The sequence below is a fragment of the Pseudophryne corroboree genome, chromosome 1 (assembly GCF_028390025.1).
Source record: "Pseudophryne corroboree isolate aPseCor3 chromosome 1, aPseCor3.hap2, whole genome shotgun sequence".
In the NCBI taxonomy this organism is placed as follows: domain Eukaryota; kingdom Metazoa; phylum Chordata; class Amphibia; order Anura; family Myobatrachidae; genus Pseudophryne; species Pseudophryne corroboree.
Genome location: NC_086444.1, coordinates 506,805,953 through 506,820,468, shown reverse-complemented (window position 1 = coordinate 506,820,468; position 14,516 = coordinate 506,805,953). Strand labels below are relative to the sequence as shown.

Genomic DNA, 14,516 nt, shown 5'->3' with positions numbered 1-14,516 from the left:
TGCACTTCCTACAGTCAGGGGTGACTATGGGCCTTAAATTGGGTTCCATTAAGGTCCAGATTTCGGCTCTATCGATTTTCTTCCAGAGAGAATTGGCTTCACTACCTGAAGTTCAGACTTTTGTTAAGGGAGTGCTGCATATTCAGCCCCCTTTTGTGCCTCCAGTGGCACCTTGGGATCTCAATGTGGTGTTGGATTTCCTAAAGTCACATTGGTTTGAGCCACTGAAAACCGTGGATTTGAAATATCTCACGTGGAAAGTGGTCATGTTGTTGGCCTTGGCTTCGGCCAGGCGTGTTTCAGAATTGGCGGCTTTGTCATGTAAAAGCCCTTATCTGATTTTCCATATGGATAGGGCAGAATTGAGGACTCGTCCCCAGTTTCTCCCCAAAGTGGTATCAGCTTTTCATCTGAACCAACCTATCGTGGTGCCTGCGGCTACAAATGACTTGGAGGCTTCCAAGTTGTTGGATGTAGTCAGGGCCCTGGAAATCTATGTTTCCAGGACAGCTGCAGTCAGGAAGACTGACTCGCTCTTTATCCTGTATGCGCCCAACAAGTTGGGTGCACCTGCTTCTAAGCAGACTATTACTCGCTGGATCTGTAGTACGATTCAGCTTGCACATTCTGCGGCTGGACTGCCGCATCCTAAATCAGTGAAAGCCCATTCCACGAGGAAAGTGGGCTCTTCTTGGGCGGCTGCCCGAGGGGTCTCGGCTCTTCAACTTTGCTGAGCTGCAACTTGGTCAGGGGCAAACACGTTTGCAAAATTCTACAAATTTGATACCCTGGCTGAGGAGGACCTTGAGTTCTCTCATTCGGTGCTGCAGAGTCATCCGCACTCTCCCGCCCGTTTGGGAGCTTTGGTATAATCCCCATGGTCCTTACGGAGTCCCCAGCATCCACTTAGGACGTTAGAGAAAATAAGAATTTACTCACCGGTAATTCTATTTCTCATAGTCCGTAGTGGATGCTGGGCGCCCATCCCAAGTGCGGATTGTCTGCAATACTTGTATATAGTTATTGCTTAACTAAAGGGTTATTGTTGAGCTATCTGTTGAGAGGCTCAGTTGTTATCATGCTGTTAACTGGGTATTGTATCACGAGTTATACGGTGTGATTGGTGTGGCTGGTATGAGTCTTACCCGGGATTCAAAATCCTTCCTAATTGTGTCAGCTCGTCCGGGCACAGTATCCTAACTGAGGTCTGGAGGAGGGTCTTGGTGGGAGGAGCCAGTGCACACCAGTAGTCTAAAAGCTTTCTTTATAGTTGTGCCCAGTCTCCTGCGGAGCCGCTAATCCCCCATGGTCCTTACGGAGTCCCCAGCATCCACTACGGACTATGAGAAATAGAATTACCGGTGAGTAAATTCTTATTTTCTGTCTTAGAGGCTGAAAACGCGGAATCATAAGACAATACTGCCTCACATCCAAGCTGCATAATTTTCGCTCTGCAACTATACTTCTTGTATCACTCCTGTAAGTAGATGAGCCTCAGGGGTATAAAAAAAAAACCTCAGTCTTTGGAGTTGGAGACTCTGGTGAGCACAGTTCATTCTGCATTGGAGAGGTCCACTCCCTGATTATTTGCTTATGGATCCTGCCTCCATCCAAGGGATTTCCTTGCAGTGTTTCTTGTCTACTCTCATGGACGTTCCTGGAGTGTAGGCAAGAATGGTAAATGCAGTGACTTATCCATTAACTGCCTGAGGCAGTAAAAGGAAATTTAGTAATGCAAAAAAAAGGAAAAATATAAGTTTTTGTTTTAAATTACTATATTCTTTTTATCTCTTTTTTTTTTTTTTTTTTTGTAGTTAGTGTTTTTGTTATGTATATATCGCTGCCAGTATTAGGGGTGTAATCTGTAATTTTAATAACTAATTGCTAAAGTTTAACACCTCTCCCCCTACAGTATGTCTAACCGATGTGGTTTGTTAGATCGATCATAATTAGGTCACTAGTCAATAGGCTGCTTTTCCCAATCATAGTCCACGTGGATGGTAAATGAAGAAAAAAGTAAAACAAAAAAACTGGTGTCAACCTTTTGTACCTTTGACCCATATGGGGTTCACTTATTGACCTGTCACTCTATCATCGGGAACCCATGTCTGACATGGGACAAAACTGTGCATAGTAGTTTAAACCTAGTTTTATCCTAATACTATACTACCTCTGCACATGGCTACAGTGGGACCAGTTTGATCAATTAATGTGGAAGTAAATGGAGATTGAACCAGGGTGTGGGAGTAAAATAACTGGGGCTTGTACCATTTGTGAATATATTTGGTGATGGTCATTCTGCGGGACATATTTTTACATGAGTGAGTGTCTTACTCAATCACTCCATTGAGCTGGAAAGGAGACGGTTAATAGAGAAACTCATGGTTTACATTTTCCACAGCTATTTCATTTTTTTCCTGTTCTACTTTGAGAGGCCTCTTTGGAGTGGGGAAAATGTCTAATAGTCCTCTGGTGGACACTAAAGGTGCCTACACTAGGCCATATTTTAAACTATATGGACGATTCCGATGCTTCGGCATGACATATCATTTATAATCGTCAAGTGTGTACGCACTATGCGACGCCAATGTGTGCTCCTGCACATCATCAGTTGTATCCTTTGTCGGACTGCATGCAGATCCGACGGGCGACATCGCGGAAGAAGACTATGCAGCAAGGCCCTCGCTCCCCCCATGCCGTTGCTGCCTGCATTGGCAAGTGTTTATGCACTGACTGATGCCGGTACCCCTACCGGGTCCACCTCCACAGATAACGCACTGGGTACACATCTTCTAGTGTGTACCTAGCATTACTCTTGGGAGCTAATTCAATCCAGCGCAAGGCTCTAATGGAGCCTTATGTGATTGGCGGAAGTCCATATTTCTGTCCATTGTGGTAAATTGTATTAGTGGCTTATTAAATCTACTACTTGGATTTAGTGATATCCTTTTTTTTGCAGCAGCTTTGAGATCTACATTTACTGAGGACAGTTTTTGGAAATGATCCTATCTGAACCTATTTCTAATTCATGTTTGTACACAGATGCAGTTGCAAATTTGTTTTGTTTTTGGCTATGGAGTTGCTAATGTTAGTAAGTAAAGCTGCCGGGCAGAAATTAAAACTGACTTCCATCGAAGCCATCACAAACTCTCTGATAATTGCTTACTCATTTGCAGCCTATAAGCAAAACGAGGAACATTTAAGGGTTGGCCTATGGGTACGCACACTAGACACGGTAGTAGCGATACAGTCGCCATGTTTTTGTACGTATGAACTCACAGCTGATGGCAGTTACACACCCTGAAAACGGCCATGACACGCCTGTGTTTTTCCAACCATTCCCAGTTAACGCCTCCAAACAGTCACTTCCTGTCAGTCACTTCTCCATGAAATCCTCATTGCGAGTGGGATAGCAGCGGCACTTTGCCGCATGCATATTTTGTTTGCAGCACATGCTCAGTTTGCTGATAATCGCTTCGTTGCTTGTCCATTGTGTACCAACATGAATTAGGCCCCAAGTGTTGTGTTGTGATCAGAGGAGAGGTAATCGGTTGCTGTTAATCTGTTAATGGGGGAGTAATCTATGCAGGCTGTATGTCCTCTTCAGAATATGCATTCATCTTTAGGTGGTTGTAAAATTGTGTCTGTACAATGTTATACTTGACTATTATAGAAGAGATTTACTTCCAGAATTATAAAAAAAAAAGTGCGATAGTGTATGTGTCATATATGACACATTTAAATGAAAGTGTGTATATGAGACCATGTACTGATGCATCAATATCCACCCTTTCATACTTCTATTATCAAAGACTGACAATGGGAATGTCGCCTATGTAATAGCTTTCCATTATTCACTAAATTGACACTCTACATCCCTAATTTCCTCCCTAACAAGAGCATTAATAATAATAATGCAAATATCTTCCCTCTCTGCTGCCTCACAGGCCTCATCATGACATCAGATCCTGGAAGGCATGTAGCTTTATTCAAATGAAAATAAAATCTTTTTTGCTGTAGAACTAGTGCTGTGCTGTATACTCAGTGCATATCTGCTCTTGCTGGGAAATAGCATGAAATAAACATGTAGAGAATCCTCCCCCTACCCTGCAGGGTCCTGTTGTTGGGGACTCCTGCCTTGTAGGGATTCTCTCCATCCACTTCTACTGTCACTCTTGGGTCTTATTCAGAGTAACTGTAGAAATAAATGAAGATCTTCGCCTATATTTAGAGTGGGCCGCATCACCCCAATCTATCTCCATGTGAAAGTGGCCATCATCGCTATCAGTGCACATCTACCAGCCCATCCTTGGTACAAGGGATCCATCTGAAACCAGCCAGATCTGTGTACACCTATCTCCTATTAGACCGCAATTCCATCAGCATACCACCTAACATATAGCCTACGTGCATACGCCCTATTGCCACCTAGTTACACCCATACAGCCATAGGTGGAGATGCACATGAGATGTGTACTCCTTTGCATCACTTATAGTTGTTCAGAATTGCATATGCTTAACTACGGAGCACGCACAGTTCAGAAAATAGCAGGCTGTCCACAAAACGAACTTGCGTGCACCCGAGTCTGCCCCTTTATGTTTGAAGTGACTCAATGGTGGTGATTCAAATGTCTTTGCACGGCCAGCTGTGGTATAATGCTTGTCACTTTAGATGGGGAGATGTGCAAATGTTTGTTTCCGGCAATGGGCGCCCATTGCTATTCACGCTTGTCGCTCACAAAATGAACGGGTTTATCCACAAAAAGCAGCTAAACCCGTCTAAAGTATTGGGCTCGACAAGCAGAATTCACGGAAAGCCAGACTTATTGCATGTTTCTGCTCACCCCCTCAGGAGCAACAATTAAATTGTTCTGCAGGGTGTGCAAAAAAACTATTGAATCCCCCCCCCCACCCACCCCCCCATTGTGTTGAAACCCTGAAATTCAAAAATAACTAGTGCCAGGAGAATGGCCCTTTACAAGACGCCAATGAGAACTAATTTCACACAGAAATGAAAATGATCTGACATTATAGAAATTAATACTACTGAAAACTGACATTAATATAGTTGGTCTTTTTTAATTTTACCAGTTAGAAATAGATTGCCATATTATAAATATTATATCCTTCATTTCATAAAGTACTGACCTATTTATTACACCACCTTCGCATTAAAGGGACACAAACAAATTGCATACAATAACATGAAACAGTAAGTCAAGATGTATCTGCCAGAATGGGTTTACAATCTTAGCTGGTGGTAAAGGTGTGTATTTGTCTCTACTTTAAGACTGAAGCATTATTAGCCTCCAGTAATAAAGGAGCCATTGTCTGGTATTGTTGCGTAGCTACTGTAGTATCGGTAGATCAGTGTTGGAATGAGGAAAGACAGCAGTCAACAGAAACATGATGAACCAGTCTCTGTAAATCTTAAAACCGCTGATGTCTACCATAATTGTACTTCGCTATTTATGATAACTAAACATCCTTCCTCTTCTGCTTACATGCTGTACAGGTACTATTGTGGTTATGCCCTGGTTTGGTATTTCTATTTTTTCCTTATTGTCATTCTATGACGGTTGCTCTCCATGTTGTTCTACAGCAGCTGCTGCCATCAAGGATTCAGCGGTGGTCCCCATAAGATGAGATGGAAACGGCAATGAGTGTTGAGCACAGTTTGTCCAGCAGCTAAGATGAGATTGTATTATTAGATCTCCTCAACAACCATGCCTTGGTTTGGTGCCTCATTTGCACTACCTGTAATTTCTCACTGCCTTTACACATTTTCTAGCAGTTTTATGTATGTGGGAAGATGGTTAAGTCACAGGTAAAGCACATATTGTATCTAAAGTGGAACTATCTATAACACGACACACCAGAGTTTGTTTACAGTATATCTGTAAGGCTCTTTTTGTTGGCACAAGCTATCAGGAGTATTGGTATAGGGCAGATACTGGCTTGGTATTCAGCAGTGTGCGCACTCTGGTCCTGAAGATGAAGCTTTTTGGATTTAACACTCCCACAAGCCAATGTTTTTCTTTGATGGGATTAAACACACTTGTTCTGCACACGTATGGCCAGTTCATGCTGCTTGGACTGTATGACAGAGTTTTGAAATACATTTTTGGTATCCCAATTGGTTGAGGGCCAGCTGATTGGTACACATGCTGAGCTGCTAGATCTGTCCAATATTGGTTTCCGTCAACCAAAGAACCCAATAAGGATATAGTCAGTATACCTTGGTAATGGCTTCCCTTTAAGTCTAGTTATCCAGTGTCAATAAATGTGATAGCAACAATGAACATGGTCAATAACCAATTCAGAATTCACGTTAACAAAACTGATCTTATGGAGAAACCTGCATATAAAAATACTTTGCCCCATGTTAGCCTTTAATAAGAGTACAAAGCAGCATTATCTTGCTAGATTTTTAGTAATCTCTGCTTAAGTCCATGCCATCGTCCTGTCTATTATATTTGACACTTGTACTTTTTTTGCTCTGATTTGAATTTAAAAATATTCTCCATGCACATTTACTGTGCCTCAGCAAAACTTCCTTTTTACTATTCCTTTGCTACATTATTGATGCTCAGCTGACAACCCGCATATGACCTGGCTTGTTCATGCATTTGTCAATAAGAAATAACTGGCAGACATTCAGATGGCTATACAGACACCGGTTAACGACTCTCAGGATGTTGTGTGATTGTAGAGGGGAAGAAGGAGGAGGTTGCAGTGCATGCAGAGCTCAAAGGGGTGTTCCAATTCCTACCTACTCACAACATTGGGCATAATTCAGAGGTGAAGACAAATGGCACAGCTACTGCAGAGGCTGTCTAAATATTTGCAAAAGCTGCAGGAAGGGTCTAAAGGTGTGTACACACGGTGAGATAAATCTGTAAGATTTTGATTATAGTCAAAATCTTATGAAAACTTAGTGCATATCTCAAGGTGTTAGAGATGTCATTGACATGTGAGATGAACTAGATAGTACACCGATCTAGCAAGGATTGACTTGCCTGCACAGTCTGTCTTTTCTTGCGATGCCGACCTGGCGGGACCGCGCATCGGGATCGAATCGGGATCGCAAGGTGACTTTCACCTTGCGATCTGCACTAACTTTTCTTGCGATTTTGACTATATAGTCAATATCGAAAGAAAATATCTCACCGTGTGTACACACCTTTAGGCAGCTTGCGATACAGATTTGATGTCGATGCGCGCTCCCGTGGGGTCGGTATCGGAAGGCTAGATAGACTGTGCAGGCAAGTCAATCTTGACTATCTAGTGCAGTGTTTTTCAACCACTGTGCCGTGGCACACTAGTGTGCCCTGAGCAGTCATCAGGTGTGCCGCCATAGAAGCAGAGCCAGGCATATCGGTGTTTTGCCACAACTGAGGCCCTGGAACGATCAATACTGGTGGGTTTAGTGGTTGCAGAGCCAGTTCTAATTTTAAGCCCAGGCAGTGTTGGGCTCTTTTGGCTTTCTCAGATATGGCTCAGGCGTTAGCTATGGAGAAGCTGCGACATGACATCCTAGGACACGCAACTGCACCATGCATCACCATTATATTAGAGTGTGCCTTGGCAATATTTAAGTCTTGTTCAGTGTGCCGCGAGTTGTAAAAGGTTGAAAATCTCTGATCTAGTGTACTATCTAGTACAAAGTATAGTCAAAATTGGCACTTAGTCAAAATCGTACTTAGGGGGTCATTCCGAGTTGATCGCACGTAGCAACTTTTTGCTGCTCGTGCTATCAACCTGACGCCGCCTTTGGGGGAGTGTATTTTAGCATAGCAGGGCTGCGATCGCTTGTGTATCCCTGCTGGTATCCGTTCACATGGTCAACCATGTTATGGTCGACAGTCATTAGGTCGACCACTATTGGTCGACATTGGCATGGTCGACACATGAAAGGTCGACACATGAAAAGGTCGCCGTGAGTTTTTTAACTTTTTTTCTCTGACGTCCTAGTGGATGCTGGGAACTCCGAAAGGACCATGGGGAATAGCGGCTCCGCAGGAGACTGGGCACAATTAAAGAAAGCTTTAGGTCACCTGGTGTGCACTGGCTCCTCCCACTATGACCCTCCTCCAAGCCTCAGTTAGATTTTGTGCCCGGCCGAGGTTGGATGCACACTAGGGGCTCTCCTGAGCTTCTAGAAAGAAAGTATATAATTAGGTTTTTTATTTTACAGTGAGACCTGCTGGCAACAGGCTCACTGCAGCGAGGGACTAAGGGGAGAAGAAGCGAACCTACCTGCTTGCAGCTAGCTTGGGCTTCTTATGCTACTGGACACCATTAGCTCCAGAGGGATCGACCGCATGGAACTGGCCTTGGTGTTCGGTCCCGGAGCCGCGCCGCCGTCCCCCTTACAGAGCCAGAAGCAAGAAGAGGTCCGGAAAATCGGCGGCAGAAGACATCAGTCTTCACCAAGGTAGCGCACAGCACTGCAGCTGTGCGCTATTGCTCCTCATGCACACTTCACACTCCGGTCACTGAGGGTGCAGGGCGCTGGGGGGGGGCGCCCTGAGCAGCAATAAAAACACCTTGGCTGGCATATATATCACAATATATAGCCCCAGAGGCTATATATGTGATAAATACCCCTGCCAGAATCCATAAAAATGCGGGAGAAAAGTCCGCGAAAAAGGGGCGGAGCTATCTCTCTCAGCACACTGGCGCCATTTTCTCTTCACAGTGCAACTGGAAGACAGCTCCCCAGGCTCTCCCCTGTAGTTTTCAGGCTCAAAGGGTTAAAAAGAGAGGGGGGGCACTAAATTTAGGCGCAATATTGTATATACAAGCAGCTATTGGGAAAAATTCACTCAATATAGTGTTAATCCCTAAATTATATAGCGCTCTGGTGTGTGCTGGCATACTCTCTCTCTGTCTCCCCAAAGGGCTGTGTGGGGTCCTGTCCTCAGTCAGAGCATTCCCTGTGTGTGTGCGGTGTGTCGGTACGGCTGTGTCGACACGTTTGATGAGGAGGCTTATGTGATGGCAGAGCAGATGCCGATAAATGTGATGTCGGTCCCTGGGGGCCGACACCAGAGTGGATGGATAGGTGGAAGGTATAAACCGACAGTGTCAACTCCTTACATAAAAGGCTGGATGACGTAACAGCTATGGGACAGCCGGCTTCTCAGCCCGCGCCTGCCCAGGCGTCTCAAAAGCCATCAGGGGCTCAAACGCCCGCTCCCTCAGATGGCAGACACAGATGTCGACACGGAGTCTGACTCCAGTGTCGACGAGGTTGAGACATATACACAATCCACTAGGAACATCCGTTACATGATCCCGGCAAATAAAAAATGTGTTACGCAGTTCTGACATTAACCCAAGTACCACTAAAAAAGGGTTTTATGTTTGGGGAGAAAAAGCAGGCAGTGTTTTGTTCCCCCATCAAATGAGTGAATGAAGTGTGAAAAAGCGTGGGTTCCCTCGATAAGAAACTGGTATTTTCTAAAAAGTTACTGATGGCGTACCCTTTCCCGCCAGAGGATAAGTTACGCTGGGAGATATCCCCTAGGGTGGATAAGGCGCTCACACGTTTGTCAAAAAAGGTGGCACTGCCGTCTTAGGATACGGCCACTTGAAGATACCTGCTGATAAAAAGCAGGAGGCTATCCTGAAGTCTGTATTTACACACTCAGGTACTAGACTGAGACCTGCAGATAGTGCTGCTGCAGCGTGGTCTGTAACCCTGTCAAACGGGGATACTAGTTTGCGAACATAAGACGTCGTCTTATATATGAGGGATGCACAGAGGGATATTTTGCCGGCTGGCATCCAGAATTAATGCAATGTCCATTCGGTCAGGAGGTTATTAGAGACCCGACACTGGACAGGTGATGCTGACTTTAAAAGGCACATAGAGCCTTATAAGGGTGAGGAATTGTTTGGGGATGGTCTCTGGGACCTCTTATCCACAGCAACAGCTGGGAGGAAAAAATTTTACCTCAGGTTTCCTCACAGCCTCAGAAAGCACTGTATTATCAGGTACAGTCCTTTCGGCTTCAGAAATGCAAGCGTGTAAAACGAGGGTAGAGGGAAAAAGCTGCACCAGTCAGCCAGTTCCCAGAATCAAAATTCTTCCCCCGCTTCCTCTGAGTCCACCGCATGACGCGGGGGCTCCACAGGCGTAGCCAGGTACGGTGGGGGGCCGCCTCAAAAATTTCAGCGATCAGTGGGCTCGCTCACAGGTGGATCCCTAGATCCTTCAAGTAGTATTTCAGGGGTACAAGCTGGAATTCGAGGCGTCTCCCTCCCGCCGTTTCCTCAAATCTGCCTTGCCGACAACTCCCTCAGGCAGGGAGACTGTGCTAAAGGCAATTCACAAGCTGTATTCCCAGCAGGTGATAGTCAAGGTGCCCCTACTTCAACAAGGACGGGGTTACTATTCCACACTGTTTGTGGTACCGAAACCGGACGGTTCGGTGAGACCCATTTTATATTTGAAATCCTTGAACACATACATAAAAAAATTCAAGTTCAAGATGGAATCGCTCAGGGCCATTATTGCAAGCCTGGAGGAGGGGGATTACATGGTATCCCTGGACATCAAGGAGGCTTACCTACATGTCCCCATTTACCATCCTCACCAGGAGTACCTCAGATTTGTGGTACAGGATTGCCATTACCAATTCCAAACACTGCCGTTTGGACTGTCCACGGCACCGAGGGTCTTTACCAAGGTAATGGCAGAAATGATTATACTCCTTCGAGAAAGGAAGTTTTAATTATCCCGTACTTGGACGATCTCCTTATAAAGGCGAGGTCCAAGGAGCAGTTGTTGGTCGGAGTAGCACTATCTCGGGAAGTGCTACAACAGCACGGATGGATTCTATACATTCCAAAGTCACAACTGGTTCCTACCACACGCCTACTGTTCCTGGGGATGGTTCTGGACACAGAACAGAAAAAAGTGTTTCTCCCGCAGGAGAAAGCCAAGGAGCTGTCATCTCTAGTCAGAGACCTCCTGAAACCAAAACAGGTATCGGTGCATCACTGCACACGAGTCCTGGGAAAAATGGTAGCTTCTTACGAAGCAAAATTCCATTCGGCAGGTTCCATGCAAGAACCTTTCAGTGGGACCTCTTGGACAAGTGGTCGGGATCGCATCTTCAGATGCATCGGCTGATAACCCTGTCTCCAAGGACCAGGGTATCTCTACTGTGGTGGCTGCAGAGTGCTCATCTTCAAGAGGGCCGCAGATTCGGCATACAGGACTGGGTCCTGGTAACCACGGATGCCAGCCTTCGAGGCTGGGGGGCAGTCACACAGGAAAGAAATTTCCAAGGACTTTGGTCAAGTCAGGAGTCGTCCCTACACATAAATATTCTGGAACTGAGGGCCATTTACAATGCCCTAAGTCTGGCAAGGCCTCTGCTTCAAAACCAGCGGGTACTGATCCAATCAGACAACATCACGGCAGTCGCCCATGTAAACCGACAGGGCGGCACAAGAAGCAGGATGGTGATGGCAGAAGCCACAAGGATTCTCCGATGGGCGGAAAATCACGTCTTAGCACTGTCAGCAGTGTTCATTCCGGGAGTGGACAACTGGGAAGCAAACTTCCTCAGCGGACACGACCTACACCCGGGAGAGTGGGGACTTCATCCAGAAGTCTTCCAACTGTTGGTAAACCGTTGGGAAAGGCCACAGGTGGACATGATGGCGTCCCGCCTAAACAAAAAATATTGCGCCAGGTCAAGGGACCCTCAGGCGATAGCTGTGGACGCTCTAGTTACACCGTGGGTGTACCAGTCAGTTTATGTGTTCCCTCCTCTGCCTCTCATACCAAGGGTACTGAGAATAATAAGAAAACGAGGAGTAAGAACAATACTCGTGGTTCCGGATTGGCCAAGACGAGCGTGGTACCCGGAACTTCAAGAGATGATCTCAGAGGACCCATGGCCTCTGCCGCTCAGACAGGACCTGCTGCAGCAGGGGCCCTGTCTGTTCCAAGACTTACCGTGGCTGCATTTGACGGCATGGCGGTTGAACGCCGGATCCTGAAGGAAAAGGGCATTCCGGAGGAAGTCATTCCTACGCTGATTAAAGCCAGGAAAGATGTAACTGCAAACCATTATCACCGCATATGGCGGATGTATGTTGCTTGGTGTGAGGCCAAAAAGGCCCCAACAGAGGAATTTCAACTGGGTCGATTTCTGCATTTCCTACAAGCAGGAGTGACTATGGGCCTGAAATTAGGCTCCATTAAGGTACAGATCTCGGCTCTGTCGATTTTCTTCCAGAAAGAACTAGCTTCACTACCTGAAGTTCAGAAGTTTGTTAAGGGAGTGCTGCATATTCAGCCCCTTTTGTGCCTCCAGTGGCACCTTGGGATCTCAACGTGGTGTTGAGTTTCTTAAAATCACATTGGTTTGAGCCACTTAAAACCGTGGATCTAAAATATCTCACGTGAAAAGTGGTCATGTTATTGGCCTTGGCTTCAGCCAGGCGTGTGTCAGAATTGGCGGCTTTGTCATGTAAAAGCCCTTATCTGATTTTCCATATGGATAGGGCAGAATTGAGGACTCGTCCCCAGTTTCTCCCTAAGGTGGTATCAGCTTTTCACTTGAACCAACCTATTGTGGTGCCTGCGGCTACTTGGGACTTGGAGGATTCCAAGTTACTGGACGTAGTCAGGGCCTTGAAAATGTATGTTTCCAGGACGGCTAGAGTCAGGAAAACTGACTCGCTATTTATCCTGTATGCACCCAACAAGCTGGGTGCTCCTGCTTCTAAGCAGACTATTGCTCGCTGGATTTGTAGCACAATTCAGCTGGCGCATTCTGCGGCTGGACTGCCGCATCCTAAATCAGTAAAAGCCCATTCCACAAGGAAGGTGGGCTCATCTTGGGCGGCTGCCCGAGGGGTCTCGGCTTTACAACTTTGCCGAGCTGCTACTTGGTCAGGGGCAAACACGTTTGCAAAATTCTACAAATTTGATAACCTGGCTGAGGAGGACCTTGAGTTCTCTCATTCGGTGCTGCAGAGTCATCCGCACTCTCCCGCCCGTTTGGGAGCTTTGGTATAATCCCCATGGTCCTTTCGGAGTTCCCAGCATCCACTAGGACGTCAGAGAAAATAAGATTTTACTCACCGGTAAATCTATTTCTCGTAGTCCGTAGTGGATGCTGGGCGCCCAGCCCAAGTGCGGATTGTCTGCAATACTTGTATATAGTTATTGCCTAACTAAAGGGTTATTGTTGAGCCATCTGTTGTGAGGCTCAGTTGTTTTCATACTGTTAAACTGGGTATTGTATCACGAGTTATACAGTGTGATTGGTGTGGCTGGTAAGAGTCTTACCCGGGATTCAAAATCCTTCCTTATTATGTCAGCTCGTCCGGGCACAGTGTCCTAACTGAGGCTTGGAGGAGGGTCATAGTGGGAGGAGCCAGTGCACACCAGGTGACCTAAAGCTTTCTTTAATTGTGCCCAGTCTCCTGCGGAGCCGCTATTCCCCATGGTCCTTTCGGAGTTCCCAGCATCCACTACGGACTACGAGAAATAGATTTACCGGTGAGTAAAATCTTATTTTTCTTTTGGGGAGTTTTTCCATACTTTACGATCCAAATGGACTACGATTGGAACGGTAAAGTGTGCCGAGCGAAGCGGTAGCGGAGCGAAGGCACCATGCCCGAAGCATAGCGAGCCATGCGAGGGGACGCGGTGCACTAATTGGGGTTCCCAGTCACTTTACGCAAAAAACGACACCAAAAAAAGTTAAAAAGCTCATGTCGACCTTTTCATATGTCGACCTTTCATGTGTCAAACATTTTCATGTGTCGACCATGTGTCCATGTCGACCATGTCAATGTCGACCAATAGTGGTCGACCTAATGACTGTCGACCATAACAAGGTCGACCATTCATACCGGAACCATCCCTGCTATGCTAAAAAAGTTTCAAGTAAAACAAGACTAGCCCTGCAGCTACTTATGCAGTGCGATGGATCCAGCGATGAAGGTCCCAGCTGTGACGTCAGACATCCACCCTCCAAACGTATGGACACGCCTGCGTTGGACTCACCAGGCCTGGAAAACGGTGAGTATCCGCCCCAGAACGCCTCCCGCCTGTCCGTCTTCTTGCGATCGCCGCCGCAATCACTTTTCTCGCTGGCGGCGTCGGTCGCCGGACAACGATGCGCATGCGCAATGCGTCCGCCGCGCTTGCGCTTTTCCAAACCGTTCCCACCGCAGCGAAGAACCACTGCATGCGAACGGGTCAGAATGACCCCCATAGACAAAATCTCAAGCACAGATAGTACAGATTTTGACTATATGGGCTCTAGGGGAGTTCAAGGGAAATCGCATAGTCAAAATCAGGCATAGCAAGGATCTCACCGTCTGTACACACCTTAAAGTAAATAGTCACCTACTGCAGGATTCTGTGATCTGCTGCTGCATCTGAAGATGCAGCATCGGTTCAACTGTGTACTCATCAGGTTACTTAGAATGTCCGGCATACTCACGATGCCAGGGTGCTACATGCCCAATGGAACAAT

General features: G+C 46.2%; 1 protein-coding gene across 1 annotated transcript in view; it reads left to right on the top strand.

The window, feature by feature from the left end:
• Positions 1 to 14,516, top strand: part of C1H9orf85 (chromosome 1 C9orf85 homolog) — a 100,343-nt gene that overhangs the window by 31,311 nt on the left and 54,516 nt on the right. The window lies entirely within an intron of this gene.